This window comes from Piliocolobus tephrosceles, chromosome 14 (genome assembly GCF_002776525.5).
Source record: "Piliocolobus tephrosceles isolate RC106 chromosome 14, ASM277652v3, whole genome shotgun sequence".
Lineage (NCBI taxonomy): Eukaryota > Metazoa > Chordata > Mammalia > Primates > Cercopithecidae > Piliocolobus > Piliocolobus tephrosceles.
In genome coordinates, this window is record NC_045447.1 from 40,511,887 (window position 1) to 40,535,100 (window position 23,214).

At 47.8% G+C, this 23,214-nt stretch overlaps 1 protein-coding gene and 1 pseudogene across 1 annotated transcript in view; one reads left to right on the forward strand and one right to left on the reverse strand.

The window, feature by feature from the left end:
- GABBR2 (gamma-aminobutyric acid type B receptor subunit 2) overlaps positions 1-23,214 on the forward strand; it is a 422,876-nt gene that overhangs the window by 90,378 nt on the left and 309,284 nt on the right. The gene's annotated exons all lie outside the window — the stretch shown is intronic.
- Positions 8,637-13,408, reverse strand: LOC111535412 (annotated as a pseudogene).

The window sequence follows — 23,214 nt, forward strand, 5'->3', positions numbered from 1 at the left end:
TCTTTCTTTCTTTCTTTCTTTCTTTCTTTCTTTCTTTCTTTCTTTCTCTCTCTCTCTCTCTCTCTCTTTCTTTCTTTCTTTCTTTTCTGAGACGGAGTGGAGTCTCACTGTAGCTCAGACTGGAGTGCAGTGGCACAATCTTGGCTTACCGCCACCTCTGCCTCCTGGGTTCAAGCGATTCTCCTGCCTCAGCCTCCCGAGTAGCACGGATTACAGGCATGCATCACCATGCCCCGCTAATTTTGGTATTTTTAGTAGAGAAGGGGTTTCACCATGTTGGCCAGGCTGGTATTGAACTCCTGACCTCAAATGATCTGCCTACCTTGGCCTCCCAAAGTGTTGGGATTATAGGTGTGAAGCACCGCATCTGGCCAACTTTTCTTAAGGCTCATTTGGTTTGTCTGGGAGCTCTGCTTCGGTCTTCTCTCAGTTCCTAGCTGGACTTGTGTTGTGCACTTCTCTTACCAGTTGTATTATCTTTGGTTTCCAGACTACAGCAAGTCAGCCAATTAGGAACGAGTGTAGGGTTGATGGAGACAGCTGATGTAGGGTTGATAGCCAGTGGCAAGAAATGGCAGCGTACTGCCTGACCCGGAGGGTGAGAAAGGGAAGAAATGTTAAAGACCCTGAGGATTTGAAAAGCATGTTGGGAAATTAGGATGGAGGGCAGTGTAACACCCCATACCCTGTATCTTCCCCAGGGGGCCACATGTGTTCCTGGCAGGTCCATGGCTTGAAATTCGTAACCATTGGTTGGATTTGGTAAGTCACTTAACCTCTCTGAATCTCAGTTTCCTTATCTATAAGATGGAAATAGTAATTTATCAGCTTTCTATGTGTCAGACACTATTCTTAGTTCTTTACATGTATGAATTTAATTCTCACAATTTACCATGAAGGAACCACTAGTTATTAGCACTAAACAGCTGAGGCACAAACAGGTGCAAACTTGCACAAGCTCACCTAGTTCATAGATGACAGAACCAGGATTGAGAGGCAGGAAGCCAGGCTCCGGAGTCACATTCCGGACCGTGGCTTTTGTTCTGGGAGCAATGCCCCTCCCTCCAACACAGAACTGTTTAGAGGGTGAAATTAAATATGTATCAAGGAGTCCAGCACAGTTCCGGGCACACACTGAGTGGCCTGGAAGAAAGGATCTGGGCTATTATGTATAGCACTAAGTGTTTTTTGAGAGCAGGGAGTCGACACTGATTATTCCTGGAGGGTGAGATTGGAGGCAAGGGAAGTGGGGAGCAACTTGGCGCCTCCCGCTTCATCCATGACTGTATTGTTGGACTCTTCTACAAGTACATGTTACCTTAGCAATTTCAAAACGTACTGGGAATGGGGAGGAGAAAGAATTTTGAACAGTAAGGTCATGTCTAAAACCTGCAGCCATGTCTAAATTGCATTTTAAAAATTAGTCTATCAAACACGGCTTAAGTTGGAGCACTTAATGATATACGCTTTATTATGTAGAACTTCACTTCCATGGAACAGCTGATGCCTTTACACCAGTCCGCTGTGAATGACACCTGTTACTGTGCTGAGACAGGCTTGTGGTCTTTCCTCATTTCCTCAGTAAGTCTCACAGCAGGAGGACTCTGTGCCTCTAGGGTCTACAGCTGGGCCATCCAGACCATCTGCACTGACCGTGTGCTCTGGTGTGTCCCGCATCCTGCTAGGGGCTGGTGATTCAGGGGTGAGTTGGGTGGCATCCCTGCCTCAGGAGCCTATAAAGTGAGCGAGGCAGCGGTGGCCAGCCAGCCCAGGGCTGACCCGAGGTTGTCCCTGGGTAGGGGCATTTCTTCTTATGGAAGGATCCATCAGAGTGGTGTGTCCGCTGAACAGACGGAGGTGAAGACTTTTGATTGAAAAGGTTGCAGAACAGAGAAGCTGTTCCAGGCTGAGAGAACAACAGGCAGAGGGAAGGTTAATATACCCTGAAAGTCTGTTTCTGGGCAATAGCATCACTGAGACCTGTGTTAAAAAAGAGCCAGCTCCTGGATGAATTGAGTTTACAGTCTCCATTTGAGGTCAAGTTCTATAGGGTTGATCTTCACATATGTCTGTCTCCCTCCCTCCCTCCCCAAAGCACCTTTTTATCCTTCTCCATTCCCATTTCCCCCCTTCTTCCCTCCACAGAAACAACAGCTATCTAGAAGTTAGTTTTATTTCTCCCATCTCTATTGTTATGTCTTACTGCAGATGTACATGTCTGTAAACAATCTATAGTATTTTTAAGCTTTATGTAGACATCACACTATATATATAACATTCTATAGCCCATTTTGTTTTACTCATTTTAGTTTGTCTTTTATTTATTTGTTTAAAATTTTTTTTTTTTGTTTTGAGACACCGTTTCGCTCTTGTTGCCCAGGGTTGGGGTGCATTGACACGATCTCAGCTCACTGCAACCACTGCCTCCCAGGGTCAAGCAATTCTTCTGCCTCAGCCTCCCGAGTAGCTGGGATTACAGGCATGCGCCACTATGCCTGGATAATTTTTGTATTATTAGTAGAGGTGGGGTTTCACCATGTTGTCCAGGCTGGTCTCAAACTTCTGACCTCAGGTGATCCACCTGCCTTGGCCTCCCAAAGTGCTGGGATTACAGGCGTGAGCCACTGCACCCGGCCTAGTTTGTCTTTTAGTAGGTGGTTTTAATTGGTTTATATTTATTGTGATTAATGATATATTTCTACCCTCTTATTTTGAGTGTTCCTTCTGACACTCCCCCTTTTTCCTCTGCTGATATGGTTATATCCTTAACACTTTAGCATATATCCTAAATAAATTTCTTTTTTTCTACTCAAATCTAATGCTATTCAATATCATTCGCCTCTACTGAATCTGGTTGAGAATTGTAATCATGCCTCACAACCCACTAATACCTGTTCTATCGTTGTTTCCTAGAATTTTGGTTCCAAAAATTTTAGTTGTTATTATTGTTGTGTTATAGTTAGTAGCTCATTAACTTCGCCAACACATTTTCCTAAGGCTTTTGCTCGCCACTGTTTTTGTGCCCCATTCCTTCTTCTGGGTTCCCTCTTCTTCCAGCTGAGTATACTCAGCGCATATGGTGAGTGCCAAGGATGGTCAACACTCTTAATATTTGGGTGTCTTAAAAGGTCTCCGTTTTCATCTCACTTTTGAATACTGCTTTAGCAGAGTTCAGAATTCCAGGCATGCAGTTATTTCCCTTCAGAATTTGTCTTTTGGGCCTCTTGTTGCTGAAGAGATGTCTGCTGTCCATCCAGTTATTGACTCCTTAGAAACTGTCTTTTTCCGGTAACTCTTGAGGCCTATGCCTGGAACAGGCTTCCTCTCACTTTTATCATATTCTTTTGGCCATATCAAGTCACAAGGCCAGCCCCGATTCAAAAGGTGGGAAAGTAGACTCTACCCACCTCCAGCTTTTTTTTTACCCCCTGAGACAGGGTCTTTCTCAGTCACCGAGGCTGGAGTTCAGTGGTACAATCATGGCTCACTGTAACCTCAATCTACTGGGTTCAAGCAATTCTTGTGCCTCAGCCTCCTGATTAGCTGGGACTACAGGTGTGTACCACCATGCCTGGCTAATTTTTTAAAATGTTTATAGAAATTGGGTCTCATCATGTTTCCCAGGCTGGTCTCAAACTCATGGCTTCAAGAGATCCTCCCACCTTGGCCTCCCAAGGTATTGGAATTATAGGCATAAACTGGTCATGGGTGCAAACTCGACTTTTGATGGTAGGAGATTCGAAGTCATTCCAAAGGCCATGGGTATAGGAAGGGGTGAGTAACTGGCCATATTTGCATTCCATCTGTCACTGTTTTCCACCTTGTCCTGCCATCCAGAGCGTGCAGCTTCCTGTGGGCTGAGGCAGCAGATAGCAGTTGGTAGAACTTCGTCCCAGCTTTCTTCTGGAGCAGAGGAAGCCCTTCTCTACCGGCTCTGCTCCAACTCTTTGCCTCAGATAGTGAGCTTGACTCCAGTTCTCTTTTGCATTGATTGTGGCTCTGGCCCCCACCTTTACTTGGGGGTGCTATGAGTCTCTGTTACCCCAGAGAATTGTCAATGCCAGGCACTTCTCTCTGTATTGCACTCAGAGCCCATCAAGCCTGCAGCCTCATCTCCACTTACCATGTTGTGGTTTTTTCTTTCCCCCCTTGAGAATTTTATTTTTGAGTAATGCTATGTCTTCAAATTTTCTATTTTTGTATTTCAGCTATCATTGCTGTGTGTTTGGTACAGCAAGGAGGAGGAGACCTCAAAATGTGAATTTAATTTGTGATACCACCTTGGCTGGGATTCTTTTGTTTACTTTCTTCATAAAACAGTGCCTGTCACATTCTCCAGGAAACAGATGAGGCTGTGACAGCACATTAGAATGTATATAACTGTGATAGTGAGAACAAAACCGCAGACTCTCTGGGTTAGAGGGGGCCCTCTAGTGCTTCAATCCCTCCTAAGTCTGTCACACAGGTGGGCATCTAACACCTGGACAGCTCCACGACTGGCTGACCGGCCACCTTTCTGTTGCATCCAAGCATAGGCCTGGCTTTGAAAAAAATGTCATTATTCTCCATCTGGTGCCTGCCTCCCTGTAGTTTTCTGCCCCAGCCCCCGTATCCTAGTTCTGGTCCTTTCCTCTGGAACCAAACACACCGCATCTGTGCTCTCTGCCGCTGAGAGCCCATCAGAGCTGTGCAGGCCATGCTGGGCCTGAGGGGGCCCTTCTACTGGCTGAACAGCTACAGGCTCTGCAGCCAAAACTCGTGGGATATAATTGGCTGTGCGCTCTCCAGACTGGCTGACTCTGGGGACACTCTGCAGGTGGTCCCTTCTCTCTTCCTGGGCAGGGCCCAGATAGAGCCTCGAAGATGGGTTTGGATAGACCAGCCAGGAACTGAGCAGGCCTGTTCTCCACCTCCTGGATTCTGGAATGAATCATTCTCCTGGTGTAGTCTCCAGCTCTGTTGTGAGATGGACTCACATGGCTCCTCGGTCAATTGCCATTCATTCATTCATTCACTCCTTGGGTGCACCAGGGAAGCAGTGCTGAACAAGGCTGCCATGGAACGTGGGGTCTAGTGAGGCAGACAGATGTAGTGTGGCCACAGCCATGAGGGCAAGGTACACGGTGGTGAGAGTGTGCGTGGCTGGGGAACCTACCCAGAATTAGGGAGGCTTTTCTAAGAAAGTGGTGTGTGCTCTGAAGAGCACTTTCTCATTCTCTTAACATTTCCAAATCCAGATTCTCAAGAGAGAAAATCTCTGCCTTGCCAGCTCATTTTTCCTGGGCCTGCAAGGTTACGGGTCAGCAGCTAGCCTATGGCTTGGGTTTACATACCTTGTCCAATTAACTATGCCTGGGATATATGAATCTTCCAATTTCATTCATTCATTCATTCATTCATTCATTCATTCATTCATTCATTCCTCAGGTGCACTTGGGATGTGACGAAGGAATCCATAGCAGTTTTCATTGTTGGAGAAGCTCAAGTAGGAAATAGGTAGGGCAGGGATGGGATGGGGTGACAGTAAGTGTGGTGGCTCCATGGCTGAAGGAGACATGGCAACTACAAGGGACTGTGACTGAAGCCTAAGATACCAGGGTGACCTAGGGACAAGGTAGGCAGTGGAAGTGGCAGTGGCCATCCCACGCAGGGCCTTACAGGGCAGGAGGCAGGGGTGTGGCATTGATCTTTATCCCAGTCTTTATCTCAGGCTGGTGTTGGGGGCTGAGGAGCCCACTGTTGGGTGGAAGTAGCCCAGTTGGGAGAGGACAGGATGGTGGTTCTGTAGGCAGCAGGGAGGAACGACCTCCCTGGACAGAGGGAGACTTGAGAAAGCAGTGAAAGGTGGGGAGAGTGATGTCAAGGAGGCACCTTGTTTTTGTTGTTGTTGTTGTTTGTTTGTTTTTGAGACAGAGTCTCATTCTTTCACCCAGGCTGGAGTGCAGTGGTGCAATCTCTGCTCACTGCAACCTTTGCCTCCCGGGCTCAAGCAATTCTCTTGCCTCAGTTTCCAGAGTAACTGGGATTAAGGAGGCATCTTCTATTTGCTTCCTGTGGCTGCCAGAACAAATTGCCACAAACAGGGTGGCTGAAAAGAGCACACGTTTTTTTCTGTTACAGTCCTGGAGGCCAGAAGTCTGAAATCAAGCCTTGGCTGGGCCAGGCTCTCTCTGGAGCCCCTGGGGGAAAACCAGTCCTTCTGTGCCTCTCCCTGCTTTTAGTCACTGTTGGCATTCCCTAACTCGGGTCTGTGTGGCTCCAATCTCTGCCTCCCTGGTCACATTGTCTCCTGTCTTCTGCCTATCTAGTCTAAGTCTATTTCTGCCTCACTCATGAGATTTATAGCCTACCTGGATATCACAGGATAAGCTCCTCCTCTCAAAAGCCTTCACTAAATCACATTTTTGCCATGTAAGGTAATATTCCCTCTTTTACCATATAAGGCAGCATTCACAGTTCCAGGAGTTAGGGCATGGATGCATATTTTTGCAGGCTGCCTTTCAGCCAGGACCGTGCTAAGGTCCTGACTATAGGATGAGCCCTCCCGTAGTGCAGGCTGTGGGCCAGGCTCTGTGTCCTGACTGCTCCAGACGGGTTGACTCATTTTAAACCCCATGAGATAGGCACTACTGTCATCCTCTCTTTATAGGCAGGAAACTGAGGCTCCGAGAGGTTAAATGGGCCTGCTGTCAAGCCACCAAGTGGGAGTTGAGTCCAGGCAGCAGGCTCTGGAGCCCTTGGCAGGCTGCACTGCCTTCCTAGGCCGGGTGGATGGAGGATGGGTGCTGTTGACTGAAATGAGGCATTTGGGAGAGGGGCACAGGAAGGACAGGAGTTTGGTTTGGGGCATGGTGAGCCATAGCCCCTGACATCCACATGCTTCTATGTCCCCTTCATTGCCAAGTGCGGCCTCCGTGTCTGGGTTTCTGACCTTGGCCATGGCCCCTCTGCCCTTTTGGCTTGCGGAAACAGCCTCCCAGTGCTGCCGTGGCAAGCCCTCTTCAGAACCACTAGCACCACTCACTGCACAGTGTCCTGGCCCTGAGCCTGGGTTTGGAGCTCTCAGTGTCTGCACAGACTGAGTAGGGTAGCAGACGGGGGCATCACAATGACTTTGAGGATGTAAGGGCTATGCCACTGGCACCCAGGGATCCTGGAGCCCAGCTCTGCCCCAGGCCACTCCCAGCAGACCCACCCTTCTGAGGGGGCCAAAAGCTGGAGGCCCTTAGCACCGTCTCCCCTGAACCACGCCCTGCTCACTGCCAGAAACCCACCTTGGAGCCCTGCCCTTCAACCAGTCTTGCCACTCATTGCTTAGGGCTTAGGGCTCAGCCCTCCCAGATGGGTTATAGCTGAGAGGAGTTAGGTGCTCTGTTATGTGGAAAAATCACCCAATGAAATGTCAGGAGACCATTCCCACTCCTCCCCGACATTCACTTGAAATATGGGCATGCTTTGGATTTCATAGGTGGAAGGGAAAGGGCATTCGAGGTGCAAGAAACTGGGGGGAGGTGAGGAGCAAAGGCACAGAAGTGGCAAAAGATAAATTCTGCTTGGGAAATGCCAGCTGCAAGATGACTGTGATGTAGGGCACCTGAGGTGGGTGACGGAGGCGCTGGATGGGAGTGGGGGCAGAATTCAGGCTGTCTGAGATGCCAGTCTGTAAGAAATGAAACAATGGTTTTATGAGAAATGATTCTGTGTCAGTTGCAGAGATTCTCCACTGATGCATGTTGTTTGTACTTTTTTTTTTTTTACCTCACAACATCGTTTATTATGTGAATTTTTTACAATACAAACAAAAAATACAGAAATGCAATATATGAATACAGCTAAATGCAGAATGGTGACTTTTTTCTCTTCAAGAGGCAGTGATTCCCATTTCTAGTAAATTAAGAGACTGCATATAGGTAGAAACAGGTTGGTCATTAGCTTCACAATTTTGCCTGGAAATGATCTATACATGCATTTTTCCCCCCTGCTACTTACCATAAAGTGTAAAAAGGAATTAAAGTTTCCTTGTTGGCTCCTACCGTATGAAAGATGCTATATTCTATTTTAGCAGGGCCAATATATGGACACTATCTAAATTAAATGTTATTACAAAAATGAAGTAGTAATGAGATTCTGGCTAAAGAGGGCACTAAATGAGAATAATATCTATTTAAAGAATCCAAAACAAACACAACAAAAAGAGGGTGTTATAAAAAAGCTCTGGGTGCACTATAAGCATATAGGGTTTTTTTTCCATGTGTATTTTTAAACAATGGAAGTGTCAAAACATAGGGTCAACTGTGTTACACTAAATTACATCATTGTATATGCTGCACTGAATGGAACCTTTGTATTATAATTATCATAGAGAAGCATAGTTTGCATCATATTATGGCCTTTTGTCCTCAATGAAAACCTTCCAGAGTCCTTTTATTTTGGAATATCCTGTAAACAATCAAACCGTCAGAACATGATTGTACAACAGTAAAATGTTCTCTTGCATTCAACTGAAGATAATCTGTTTAATAAAAAAAGAAAAAGAAAAAGTAGGAAAGGTAGAGCTGTTACTAAGCACACAACACCCTGTAGACAATTGAAGGCATCTTAATCTCCATCAAGAACAACAACAAAAATAATGTTTGTCATGCTGTTAAATCCATCATTCTAGATAAAACGCGCAAATTGGTCAAACGGATCCAACAAACACTGATGTCCAAGCTGGCATATTGGCAGCTAATACGTAACTGGTGGTCAATAGAGAGTTTAGAAGATCTTCCTTTCATCTTGTTCTTTTCCAAGGTTCTCGAAGAGTTCTGTTGTTCTAAAATACGTTGTTGAGCTTCCCGGTTTGCTTTCTCGTCCTTTGACGTTTTTCCTCTAATTCTTTATACTGTGTTTCCAAATTATTTTTCATTTGCTCGTGGTGCCGCTGGAGCTCAGCTTCAGAGTTCTTCAATTTTGAACTTTTTCTTTGACTTTCATCTCCAACATCTGCTCCATCTCCAGCTCCATCTTCTTCATTTTAGCTACATGCTCCCTTCTTTCCTCTTCCATTTGTGCCTGAGGGCTCTTAGTCAGCTGCCCTTTTTTCTTGTTGTCATCAATTCCATTATAAGTCACAGCTGCCAGTTTTTTGCTTCTGTAGTTCTCATAGTGGACATTATTAGTAACATCTTTCAAGTCCTGCATGTGTGTTCTTATCAACATATTTCTTAGAATTGTAAAATCACAATGTTCACCATTTTCAACTTCAGCAATACCCCAAGGATACAGCCTTTCTCTGATTGTTTTGCCATTAACTTCAGTGATAGTATTACTACCTACACAGCAACAGGTAAATGGTCCTTTATCTTTTTAACAAGTTTATTTTCTTCTTTATTATCTGTTTCTAGAAATTCATATATTTTAATTTTATGTTCTTGGATTTCTTTCATTATCTGTTTTTAAACTGTTAGTATTCCTCTGGTGTGAGTGTGTCTGCTTTGGCAATAAGTGAGATGATACTCTTTCGTGCAAACGCTTCATAAACTCAATATTCAATGGTTTAAGTCCATGTCCTGAAGGAGGAATGAAGTATAAACAACACTGCACCCTGTTATCAGGCATCTGACGTCTATTCACTCGAGATTCTGCATTTAGGTAGTCCTCAAATTTACTGTTAATGTAGCCTGTTGTAAGGCTGCCAGCAATTACTATTATCCACTGCGTCTCCAAATCCTGGGGTATCAACTATTGTGAGCAGCAACTGAACACCACCTTCTTTGATTAAAACTTTGGATTGTTCCATCCACTACCATAGCGTGAATTCAAAACCAGATCTCTTAATTGATTTTCTGTATACTTGATTTGGGAGATTGGCAAATCCCACATAGCCTTCAAGGTTCTGCTGTTGAGATACTGAGTGACATGAGGCTAGTGGCAGTTTGGAGGCCAGTGGAGCCGCGGGCGAGCAGGAAGAAGTTGAGACTTAAGTCTGAATGCTGAGGAATTCATGTGGATCAATCGGACCTCCCATGGGGCTGCTGTTGACGCTCCTCTCCTCAGCAGCAGCAGATTTCTCACTGTTTGGACTTTTTTTAAAAAAAGGAAAGTGATAATAAAAAAATGATAATAGGCCGGGCACAGTGGCTCATGCCTGCAATGCCAGCACTTTGGGGGGCCGAACTGGGCGGATTACCTGAGGTCGGGAGTTCGAGACCAGCCTGACCAACATGGAGAAACCCTGTCTCCACTAAAAACACAAAATTAGCCAGGCGTGTTAGCACATGCCTGTAATCCCAGCTACTCGGGAGGCTGAGGCAGGAGAATCGCTTGAACCTGGGACGTGGAGGTTGTGGTGAGCTGAGATGGCCACCACTGCACTCTAGCCTGGACAAGAGAGTGAGACGCCATGTCAAAAAAAAAAAAAAAAAAAAAAAAACAAGATAGTAGACACCATAGTGCTTCTGATGTGCCAGGCATTATTCCAAGCAGTTTGTATGTATTTACCCTTTAAATCCTCACATGAACTCGAGGAGAACAGTTCCATTATCCCGAATTACAGGTGAAGAAATGGGATGCTATGAGGTTAAGTGATGTGCTGGGGTCTCATGGCTAGTCTGCTTGTGTCACACGGTTTGAAGCCTCAGTTAAAGAAGGATGTGAAGGTAGCAGGGTGTCCTAGAGGCACTCCTTGCCATAGCCCCAAATGGCAGCAACAGTCTCTAGACCCTTAGAAGATCCATTAAGAAAAGGAAGTGGGCCCTGAGGAATCGTGGTGATTGCTGACCTCAAGCTGGGCTTGTGGGTTTCCCCATCACGTTCATGTGGGCATCACAGTAGCTCCGTAAGGCAGGTGAGAGTCCATAGCCCAAGATGCAGACGTAAGCTCAGCCTCAGGGTGGCGAGTGGCCCACTGCAGATCTGCAGCACCATCCTGGGGAATGACAGCTTGTACCAAGGCCACCTTGCTCTACCCTTTCTGAAAAATCCCCCTGTTCGTGCTGAGAGCGGTGCTCCCCTTGTTGCCTCCAAGTTCTGCAGCTCACAGCACCTGAGACTAGCAGGGCAGGTGCAGTTGGAAACCTGACCTGGGGATGGTGGCCTGGCTGCTCCATTGTTGCACTGCACATCCCTGTGGAGGCCTCAACAGAAGGAGAGGGCACTGCTGCCCTGGTTTCGTCTCATGGGCACGCCCTGACTTGTTCTGTTATGCCTTGTTGCCTTGCCATTTACATATCTTGTCTCCTGGCTAATGACAGCTTCCATGTCATTAGGGACGATGTGGCTGGGAGACCGGGAAGACAGGGACCTCGTCAGCCTTGGCTCTTGGTCCTTAGCTCTGGTGTGGTGAATGGCATATCGTGGGGGCTCAGTCATTATTTACTGGATCAGGGAAAGAATGATCGACTCCTGGGAGTTGAGAGGTCTACACTGGAGTAACAGCCCCACAAGCAACTAGTCGTGAGTCCTCAGGAAAGCCACTTAATGTCTCCGAGCCTCAGTTTGCCATTTGTAAAGTGGGTGTGATAATGTTTGTTTTGAGTGTTACAGATGACTGTCAAGGGGAAAATGTGTGACATATCTTTGTAACCTGGAAAGGGCCTTACATAAAGGTCTTAATCATCACCAGCGTTATGATTATTATGATTACCATTGTTGTCGCTGTTAGTATGAGCATCCAGCCAGCATTAAAAACAAATGCATATGTAAGGACCAATCTTCCAGTGAGTGTTCCAATTCATGCAGGTGTTGGTCAATCAGTAAGCAATTTCTGAGGCCCTGCTCTGCCCAGCCTTCTCCATGTTGTGGGTAGAAAGAAAAAGCATGACAACACAATCTTCTGGAACAAAAGCAAACATTAGGAGCCCAAAGGGTGGCTATTTTAGGAAGGGTGAGGGTGATGTTGGAGCAGAGACCAAGACACTGAGAACTTTGGTGAGCCTGCAGTCTGTGATTCCATAGAGCTGCATGGATGTCCTGTCCTGCAGAAACTGTTGCTCAATAAAGCCGATGAAATGGGTGTGTGTAGGAGGTTGGGTGGGGGAATAAGCAAAGCTCCTTGGCAGGAAAATGAGCTGGCATCTCAAACTCTAGTGTGTACCCGGATCGGATCATCAGGGATGTGTATTAAAAATGGAGCAGCCCTAGAGAATCCGATTTGGTAGGTCTGGAATAGCGCTTGGGAAGTGGCATTTTAACAAGCCCCCGGGTAGTTCTGATGCAGTGGTCTACATCTTTGAAAAGCACCACCCTGCGCCCGGGCGGGTCTCCAAGCCTCAGCTTCCAGCTGTCACAACCCAGCCAAACAGAACTGCTTAAAAATGCACAGAACACAATGAGTGAGCACACATCTGAATTCTAGGTGATATTTTCAGATGCAACGAGACGTTATTTTTGTCCGTGTTGGGAGGAAGGTTCTTGGGGTTTAGTGAACCAGTGCGGAGTCTGTTGCTCCATGCTGCGCTAATTATGGTCCCTGAAGCTCTCAGTGGGAAGCAAAAACCAGAATATTCTTTCTGAAGATCTTGTGTGCTACCCTGGAAGGTCTGTTTTGCAAAATTAATCAGCTTTGGGCCAGTTTCTTATCTTGAACCATTTGAGATTTCTGAGCTGCAGTTGCAGAAAGCATGCTCAGGGAAAATCACATCTTCGTGTGTTTGCTTCTAGTGCACCGGTGGAGCCTCACTCATGGGCCAGGCCCAGGGTGGGAGGCAAAAATCAGAGAGGTGGTCCTTGCCCTTGAGGGGGGACAAAAAAAGCAAATGTAGAGCTGGAACATGAAGGAGAATAAAAAAAGTGTTATTGGAAGGCTCAGTAAGGATCTTGAGAGAATAATATCAACCAAGGGGAAACTGGATAAGAAATCAATTTCAAAATTTCCAGGATAAAACTGCTCCCTAAAAAGTAATTAGCGATATTAAATTCCTCCTCTCTCTAGCATGAATGAACCTTGGCCATGGAGGAAACACAGTGGAAAAGTTCCAGACCAAATCCTTTGCCTGAGAATGTCCACCCAGATCTTAGTTGTAGCGGGCAATGAGGAAGTTGCTGGAAGAATGATTTCCAGCCTTCAGGGATCTTGTTTATCTTTCTGAAACAGGGAATGCCTTGGCAAATGAAATGAGGTGCTCTGTAGGAGACAGGGCAGAGACAGTGGGCGTATTTATTGACATGAAACCCATTTCTCTCTTAGTCCAGACTTGCTGAGCATTCAGTCTTCTTAGCAGCAACAAGAATACTAGCAGCAGTCCCTTGGGGTGGCCAAGTCCTCGTGTTTCCAGAGCCTGTGTTTTCCTGTGTCTCCGGCCCTCCCTACAGCTCGATAAGGAATCACTATGCTTTGTAGATAGGATTGGAAGGCCCAGAGAAGCAAAGTGACTTGCCTGAGGCCACACAGCTGAACCCAGGCCACGTCTGCTTCTGACTGTAGCATACTGAACTCTCCACTACAGACGATGGCCCCACGTTGTGGAATTCAGTGAACGCTTGGGTGTTTCAGGGAAGACTGGCAGGTATGAGGTAGTTTGCTAAAAAAAGAAACCGAGCATCTCCGTGAGAATTTCCGCTCTCTTTCCTCCAGTTTTTTCCTCCCCCACCGAATCAATTAACAATTTCAAATTGTTCCCTAGTGCTTGGGCAGGTTTGTTTTATGATTATTATGATCATCGTTATTGCAGGGTGTGTTTCCTGAGTGATATTAGAAAGAGGAGTTGTAGGCCGGGTGCAGTGGCTCGCGCTTATAATCCCAGCACTTTGGGAGGTGAAGGAGGGAGGATCATTTGAGCTCAGGAGTTCAAGACCAGCCTAAGTAACGTAATGAAATTTTTTACCAATTTTTTTTTTTTTTTTTGAGATGGAGTCTAGCTCTGTTGCCCAGGCTGGAGTACAGTGATGTAATCTTGGCTCACTGCAACCTCTGCCTCCCAGATTCAAGCAATTCTTCTGCCTCAGCCTCCCGAGTAGCTGGGATTATGGGTGCCTGCCACCATGCCCAGCTAATTTTCATATTTTTAGTAGAGGCGTAGTTTCACTGTGTTGGCCAGGCTGGACTCAAACTCCTGACCTCGTGATCCACCTGCCTCGGCCTCCCAAAGTACTGGGATTACAAGCGTGAGCCACCACACCTGGCCACCAACCATTTAAAAAAAAAATTAACCAGGCATGGTGGTACAAGCCTGTGGTCCCAGCTACTTAGGAGGCTGAGGAGGGAGGATTGCTTGAGCCCGGGAGGTTGAGGCTACAGTGAGCTGTCATCATACCACTGCACTGCGGCCTGGGTGACAGAGCAAGACTCTGTCTCAAAAAAATAATAAAAAATAAAAGAGAGAGCTGTTCAAGTAACATCTTTCTAAAAGTAACTCAGCAACTCAGCCAAGGGTCTTCCCTGTGGTCACACTGTTTGCGCTGTACTTGACTTTGACAATCGCAGGCAGCTGGGGCTTGACATCCACTACCTCACACTTGTATCTCCCGGCTCAGCCTGGCAGTGCCCGCCTGAAAGTCACAGCCTCCAGTGGGATATGGGAACAAACTAGGAAACATTCACAATGACCAGCCCTTGGCCCATACTGTTCTTAACGGAGCTTCAAGAGACCATGGTGCCCTGAGGAAAATAAGGATACGTTTTCACTAGAGGTAACTTTGTTGTTTTAAAGAACACCCCTCACTTTGAGATGGTGCCCTTCCTTCCCTCCTCATCCCTTCTTATCATGTCCTTTCCAAAATGAAATTGTGGTGATAGCAGACATTAGGATTTGTTTATTGATTTATTTATTTCATTATTATTTTCTTTTTTTTAAGAGACAGGGTCTTGCTTCATCTTCCAGGTTGGAGTGCAGTGGCATTTTATAGCTTACTGCAGGCTGTAACTCCTAGGCTCAAGTGATCCTCCCACCTTAGCCTCCCAAGTAGCTGGGACTACAGATGTGCACCACCACGCGCGGCTAATTTCAATTTTTTTTTGTGGAGACGAGGTCTCACTCTGTTGCCCAGGCTGGTCCCAAACTCCTGGCCTCAAATGATCCTTCCTCTTTGGCCTCCCAAAGTGTTGGGATTACAGGTGTGAACCGCTGCACCAGCCCTTGTTTTGTTTTTTAATGGCCTTACTTGAGAAAATAAAATTTGACAATCTACATTGGTATTCTGATACGTTTTGTTTTGTTTGGAAATTGTATGTTTTATGACAGTCTGGGCAACACTGTTATTGTTGTAGAAGTTTGTATGAGGTCAGAGGGGCACAGGGTGGAAGCAGTCAGTCCTGTTTACTGGGATCAGGGAGGATTTGGAGCAGAAAGTGACATGTGAGCTGAGCCTTGGAAAGCACAGTGAGAGGGTGCTCACTAGGGGACCAGAGGGCCATGAAAGCCTTTTGATCAGTGAGGGATGTGATAAGCTTTTCATTTTAGGGAGATCACTCTGGAGGGGAGGTGACCAGCAGAGGAGAGACAGCAGGCCTGGAAGCAGAGTCACCTGCTACAGTGAGGCCAGACACAGCATGTGGTGATGTGGTGCAGAGGCTCACATGGTTCTGTGGATACTCAGCGAGTAGAACATACAGGACTTGAGGCTGGCTAGGTGTGAGGGGCCATGCAACAATGGAGTCTTGGACAGCTCCTAGTTTTCTGCCTTGGGGAACCTGCAGAGGTGAAAGTTGATACTAACACGAATGCAAATAACAATAGTCATGGTGACAGCTGATGTTTACTGAGCCCTTGTTTGTACTGGGCACTTGCTGGGCACCATGCCTATCCAGAAGGCTTATGCAGAGAAAGCAGGTTTCTCAGAGTCAGAATCTAGAGCCCCTCTCTCACCCAGTCACATCTGTATTCCACCTTCTGGGACACTGATCACATTTTAGGGGAAGGTGGCAAGTCCAGGTTTGGACCTGTGGGTCACCCAGGTGGAGATGTGTGGTCTGGAGCTTCAGGGAGGTGGAGGTTAGGATTTGGGGTCATCAGCCTATAGATGATGGTTGATGCTATTGGAGTGGGGAGGTCAGCTAGAAATACTCCCTGGGAAGAAGTGCTCTGCCCAGCAGAGAAAGAGGAGCTGTTCCATCTTTGTAGCCCCGATGCCTGTTGTCTTAGCTGTGATTTGGGCGTGCAGATGTGCCTGGAATCATTGAAATGAGAAAAGGGGAGATTTGGGGGGCCGCACGGCCCTTCCTTGTTCCTCTTATTTTTTCTTGAGCTTTTTATGATGGATGATTTCAGATGTATGCCTCAGTAGAAAGAGTAGGATAAGCTGCCTCCATGAGCCCATCCCCCAGCTTCAGCAATTAGCCAGCGCATGCCTGTCCCTTTCTTAATTGACTCTTCGCATTCCCACCCTCTGCATCCAGGCGGGTTTCTATTAATACTTTGGTGCTCCGGCTCTGCCCATTTCTCCTACCGTCTGCCTCAGCCAGACCGGGCTGGTCAGTCCTCAAACTGCCTTGTACCCATCCCCATCTCTCCCTGGCATTCTTACCTCACCTTCTAATTCAGACACTGTCCTGTCCCCCTCTTCTCAACTTGGGCAGAGCCTCCTGGTGCCATGTTGGGTGGGGTCCCCAGGTCTGTTTTGTGTCCTGAGTTTATACCTGAGTCTCCTGGGGCAGGTCACTGTATACCTGTATGCCCCGCTCAGAGCCCGTGAGCACCACTGCATGCTGTGTCTGAGGGGCCTGGGGCCACGTGCTCCGTAGGACAGAGGTGGCCCCCTCAGCCTGGGATTGAAGATCATGTGTAATTCAACCTCCATCGGGTCAGGAGAAAACACTGGCCCCTCACCCTGTGTTGAAACTTTAAGATTAAACTTGTTTCTTGAGAGGTTTTGTTTTGTTTTCTCTGTCCATTTGCTAAACAGGCCTAGTGTGCCCATTGCAGGTCCTAGGTTGAGAGGACCCCAGGTGATGGAGTGAGGCCTAGCCGCTACGGCGAGGCCCTCAGGGGGCTGCTCTAGTCTCCTGGTGTTCATTGGTCTGTTTGGCTACAGAACCCTCCATTCCAACACACTTTGCTGGAAGTTCACATACAAAATCTCCAGAAGGGAACCCTCCTGGTTAAATGGTGGTGGGGACTCAGAGCCCTGCCTAGCAGGCCATGCCATATCAGTCTTTCTTCAAGAGGCCTCCTGAGGAACTGAGTTTGAGAGCCTCAGGTTGGAGTCCTCACCTTCAAGGCCACCAAAGATCCCACCCAGGAATGAGGCCTTCTCTGCCATTCCCCACAGATGGCAGCAGCTGGGGGTGCTGTCTTGTCTCCCGGTCAGCCTGAGCTCAGGGCCAAGCCCAAGAAAGGTGGCACAGGCATGGTTCTTGCCTTCAGGTAGGTCCACTCCAGGGCGATAAGGAGGTAGGGGGCGGGGGAGCCATTTGTGTCTACAAGGGGCTCGTTAATAAAAGACAGAGTGAAAACCATATAGAGGATATGTGGTGTACTGTGATGGAACAGGGAAAATTCTGCCCATCCCATGTGGCCTGTGGGCGGGCTCGGAGGCTGGGTTGCTGTGTGATGCCGCCTCCTAGGTAGCCGGGTTCATGCTCGCTGGATGAGCTTTTAGGTCCAAGCGTCTGCCAGCCATGTGGAAGCCCATTCCAGATGCTTGATCTGCTGTGTGCGCGCCCCCTGGCTGGGTGCTGCTGTGACAGCTGAAGACGAAAGTCCCACCCCACCCGCCCCAAGTTAGATCTGTCGTACAGACACTGGTTATGCACGTTTGGGGACTTTTTTTTTCTTCTTCCCTATGTGAAGTTTTAGTTTTTCAGTAAACAGTAATTAAAACAAATGTACACAGAGACAACAATGCCGCATTTTAATTTATTTATTTCAGCTGACTGCACCCGCCAGCCTCCTAGCGAAATTCCTTTGTTTTCTTCTTTATGCACGATATTAACAGTAGATCTCCCTGTGTAGTTTTGTGTTGACCCTGTTTCTAGAGAGTGTGGAGGATGCAGTGGGTGCGGCATACGAATTTTTTACTTTCTACCTGTAGAGTAGATGATGCAGTTCCTGAACTGTGGAAAATGATGACGCTCCTGTCCTTCCTTTTCAAAAGCCTCCTCCTCCAAGATGTCTCTCTGGCCTCCTCAGTTCTAGTCACTGGCCTCTTCTAAGAAAGAAAATTTTCAGATAGATGTTGTCTCTGAATGAGCCTAGCTCAGGGTACACCTCTTAGAACTTGCTTATAAGTAGGCTGGGCGCGATGGCTCGCACCTGTAATCCTAGCACTTTGGGAGGCCAAGGCAGGTGGATTGCCTGAGCTCATGAGTTCAAGACCAGCCTGGGCAACATGGTGAAACCCCATTTCTATTAAAAATACAAAAAGTTAGCTGGAGGTGGTGATGCATGCCTGTAATACCAGCTACTTGGAAGGCTGAGGCAGTAGAGTTGGCTTGAACACGGGAGGCAGAGGTTACAATGAGCCGAGATTGCACCACTGCACTCCAGAGTGAGACTCTGTCTCCAAAAACATGAAAATAAATAAAATAAAAAGAACTTACTTGTAAGTGAATACTCTTTTCCCTGCTCTTCCCAATCATCTACCCTTCCCCTCCCCAGCATTTTTTCTTATTGCTCTGAGTTCGTTGCTGGAAGTTTCTTTACCTGTGCCCTCACCCCATGTGGCTGTGGGGATTCTGGGAAGGCAGTGATGCTTGCTGCCACTTCATCCTTGAGCCCCCCACCACCACCAAGATTCATGAGGTTGTGGGTGAGTGCACAGACAGGCTGGCCCCGAGCCCAGCTTCCCTCCTGCTGTCTGTGTGTCCTGGAGTTGGTTATGTAAACTCTTTGAGCTTCTCTTTCCACCTTTGTAAAATGGGGGTTGCTGTGGACATGCAGCTTCATGAGATGATGCTTGTGAAGTGTGCAGGATTTTCCCTGCCGCATAGCAAGCTTCAGGAGCTGAGTGCTATTATTATTATTTCTGGCTGCTGTTATTGCCACCCTAGGGGGCACTCAGCCCGTGCATGTTGTCCCTGGCATGTTGTTTGTGATCACAGAGTTCCCGGCATAAGAATAAAATTCTGTGTGCTCTGTTGTGCAGGAGAACACACACACTCTTTGCCATCTATTTTTGAGCAACATGTGTGGAATCTTGGTGGGGTGGCCTGAATCCTGGGCTGACAGGGGTGGGGGCCTGTAGATCTCAGATAAGCTGCACTACTTGGGTTCACAATGCAGCGCTTGGCCCAGACAACCCCTGGGATCCCTTGTTGACCTAATATTTCCTAAAATATGAGTATCTGGAGGCTGAACACAGCATGGGGATGGGCCTTATCAGCTCCTGGCTGGGGAAGGTGAGTCAGCCCTGGGGTTTCCTGCAAAGCTTCTAGGTGGTCGCCTGACCTCCCTCTGTGCTTGCCTAAGGCTTGCAGGCTTTGGGGAGGGCAGCTGCCTGTTCCCATGCATATTGGGAGTAGGGATGCCGGTGGGAGGTCTCACCTGCTGCCTGCTGTAGCTGTTAAGGGGAGGGGGTCTTGCAGAATCTGTGACTCTGCCCCTCCAGCCACAGAGGCAGCTGGTAAATGGAAGCTGTGTCACGCAGAACGCAAGCGTAAGGATGGAAACAGAGCCCTGGGCGGCAGGGTCTAAAAGCCTGGTTGTCATGTCAACAGATTGGCCCAAAATAGTGAGAAATAGCAAGGGGCAGGTCCCCATATGGTCCTGTTGTGACCACATCGCCCGCTCCTTCCATGGCAGGGCTGGGCTGGGCCAGGCTGTTACAGGAATAAAATGGGGAAGGGGGCTTTGAGAATATCCCCCTACCATTTCCTCAGGAGAGACCAGACAGGGCAGGTGTGGTCCTGGTCCTTCACAGCTGTATAAATGTGAAGCCTGAGAAGGGAACCCATAAGCCAGAGCCCCCACCCCCAAGGCTATGCTGTGACTGGCTTTATTTCCCCGATTGGGAAAATTCAGCAAACAGGTAGGAGCACTCAGCGCGTGGAGGTGCAGGGGTCCTGAGGCAGTACACGGAAGAGCTAACATCTCCCAAGTGTTCACCGGCACCAGTGCTCTTCCCAGCCCTTTGAATGAATGAATTCATCTGACCTTCACCGTAACTGCATAACGTAAACACTATTATCATCCTTGTTTATGGGGAAGGAAACTGAAGTTAAAAGTCTGCCCAAGGTCCTTCAGCTAGTAAGTGGGATACTTGAAGTCAGACATCTGGCTCCAGAGCCGGACCCTTGACTATTAAGCTACAGAGATGTAGGAGAGAGACAGGGGCTCAATGGACCTTCCCCAACAGGGGGTGCTGACTCAGCCCATGGAAGGGGCATCTTACCTGGCAAAGACTTCCAGAAGAAAGCAAGATGCATGGACTTGGCCAGGCAAAGGGGATGGGACACAGGTGTCATGGCAGAAGCCACATACCCTCTTAAGGGTTTGGGGACCTATGGCTGGGGAAAGAGGACTTAGGGCTGGGGGAGGAGACCCAGACCGGCTCAGCTCCATTGCTGTGTACTCTGGGCAACCTCCTTCTCTCACGCAACTCATTTCCTTATCAATACAACCTCCAGCCTCCTGTCCATCCAGGAATTGGCTCTCTAGATATGGGGCCATTTTGTGCTTTTGTATATCATTATTGAGTTCCATTTTGATTTCTCTTTTTCTTTTTTTTTTTTGTAAAGTATCCTTTGGAAAATGCTTTCCTGACCTGGCAGAGAACAAAGGCATGGATTCTCTCTCTCTACCAAGCTCAAAGAATAGGGAGGAATGGGCTGGCCATGGTGGCTCATGCCTGTAATCCTAGCACTTTGAGAGGCTGAGGTGGGCAGATCTCTTGAACTCAGGAGTTCGAGACCAACCTGGGCAACATGGTGAAACCCGATCTCTACTAAAAATTACAAAAAAGTAGCTGGGGGTGGTGGTTCACGCCTGTAGTCCCGGCTACTCGAGAGGCTGAGGTGGGAGGATCGCTGGAGCCCTGGGTGGTCAAGGCTGTAGTGAGCTAAGGTGGCGTCACTGCACTCTAGCCTGGGCAACAGAGTGAGACCCTATTGCAGAAAAACAACAACAAAAGAATGGGGGGAATGGATTTCTCCCCCCGTTTTACAGATGAGAAAACTGCATTTCAGAGAGGCCTGGAGACTTGTCCTGGGGAAAGTATTACCTTCCTTTTTTCTTTTTCTTTTTTTCTTTTTGAGACAGAGTCTCGCTCTGTTGCCCAGGCTGGAGTGCAGTGGTGTGATCTCAGCTCACTGTAAGCTCTGCCTCCTGGGTTCACACCATTCTTTTGCCTCAGCCTCCCGAGTAGCTGGGACTACAGGTGTCTGCCACCACACCCGGCTAATTTTTTTGTATTTTTAGTAGAGACAGGGTTTCACCGTGTTAGCCAGGATGGCCTCGATCTCCTGACCTTGTGATCTGCCCGCCTCGGCCTCCCAAAGTGCTAGGATTACAGGTGTGAGCCACCATGCCCAGCCCCCTGATTGTTTTTTTTAATTGTGACAAAATACGCACAGAATAAATTTACAGTTTTAATCATTTTTTAAATATACAGCTCAGCAGCATTAAGTACATTTACGTTGTTGTATGACCATCATCACTATCTATTCCCAGAACTTCCGATCATCCCAAACTGAAACTTCGTACTCATTAAACACTAGCTCCCCAGTCCCCTCTCCCCCACCCCTGGTGACCACGGTTCTCCTTCCTGTCTCCATGAACTTGACTACCTTAGGTATCTCATATAGGTGGAATCATACAGTATTTGTCCTTCTGTGTCTGCCTTATTTATTTTCCTGATAGTTTTTTTTTATTTTAATTGCAAGAAAAACTAGGGTTTTCAAGTTTCAGGAAGGGTTTGTTAAACCTAATAAGAAAACTGAGTAACAATTTCACAGCAAGGTTGCCATTCAGAGAAAAAAATAATACTTTTTTCCTGCATGAAAGTGAATGAACCCCAAAAAGCCCTTCTGTCCTGTCTGCAGGATTTGTGAAGGTAATGTTTTCTTTGTCTTTGGAGCTGAGAAAGGGCCCAGGAGCCTGTGACAGGTGTTTATGGAGCAGAGTTCTGGGGAGGGGACAGTGGGGGACCACATGTAGCCTTACTTTTCCCTGTGTCTGAGCAGGGAGTGCCTCGTGGTTGGAACCTGGGCACCTGCTCACGGTAGGTCACCCTCCTTCACCCCGTCCATTTGGCTGACTTCTCCTTATGCATCAAGACTCAGCAAAAGCACCAAGCACCCCGCCCCTGCAGGAAGGCTTCCCTGATTCCTGGCACTGCATCTGGCGGCTGACTCTGGACTCCACACCCTCTGCTGCCTCTTTCATGGTATGCTCTCCCGTCTGCTACAGTCTAAATGTTTCCTTTCCCCCGCCAGAGTCATATGTTGAAATCCTAGCCCCCAGAGTGATGGTATTAGGAGGTAGGGCTTTTGGGAAGCGGGGTGATTAGGTCACGAGGGTAGAGCCCTCATGAATGGATTCTGCCGTATAAAAGAGATGCAAGGGAGCTTGTTCTCCTCTCCCGCCATGTAAGGACACAGCCAGAAGGCACCATCCATAAACCAGGAAACCAGCCTTCACTAGACACCAAATCTGCTGGTGCCTTGATCTCGAACTTTTCGGCCTCCAGAATGGTTGGAAATAAATTTCTGTTGTTTCTAATCTGCCCAGTTTGTGGTTTTTTGTGATAGAAGCCCAAGTAGACTAAGACACCATCCTCTGTGGTGACTGTGCCCTCTCTCATCCCCGCTGGCATGTGAGCTCCCTGAGAACGGAGCTCTGACCTGTTTCCTCCTGTTTGCCAAGTGCCTGGCAGATCTCGGCCTGAAGGAGATCCTCAGTAAACGCCTAGCACATCAAACTGAATAAATTCAGCATTCATGGTTAGCAAAGGGCTTGGGCTTCTGCCCCATGCAGCTCTCTCGAGTGCCATGGTTAGCCCTTCCCAGCATTACTTCCCTGTTATACAAAGGGAGGACCAGGCCTGAGAGCTCCCCTATCAGATGTGGACTTTGACTTTGACCTCTGGGGATGGGCTGCCCTGTGCAGGTCTGCACCTCCCTCTGGCCTTCCAAAGGCTGCTGCTCTTCAAATTGTGCCAGCCACCTGGTCGAGAGGTCCTGCCAAGGGGCTTCCCCAGGGGTTATGCTCCTAAATGCACTGGTCCCAAACTGCTGCCTCAAGAGCCACAGGAGCCTTCCCTGGGCCCCACCCCTCCAGCGAATTCCTCTCCTAGAGCCCCTTCCCTCCCCTCCCAGAATCCCTCCTCTCCCCTCCCAGAATCCCTCCTCTCCCCTCCCAG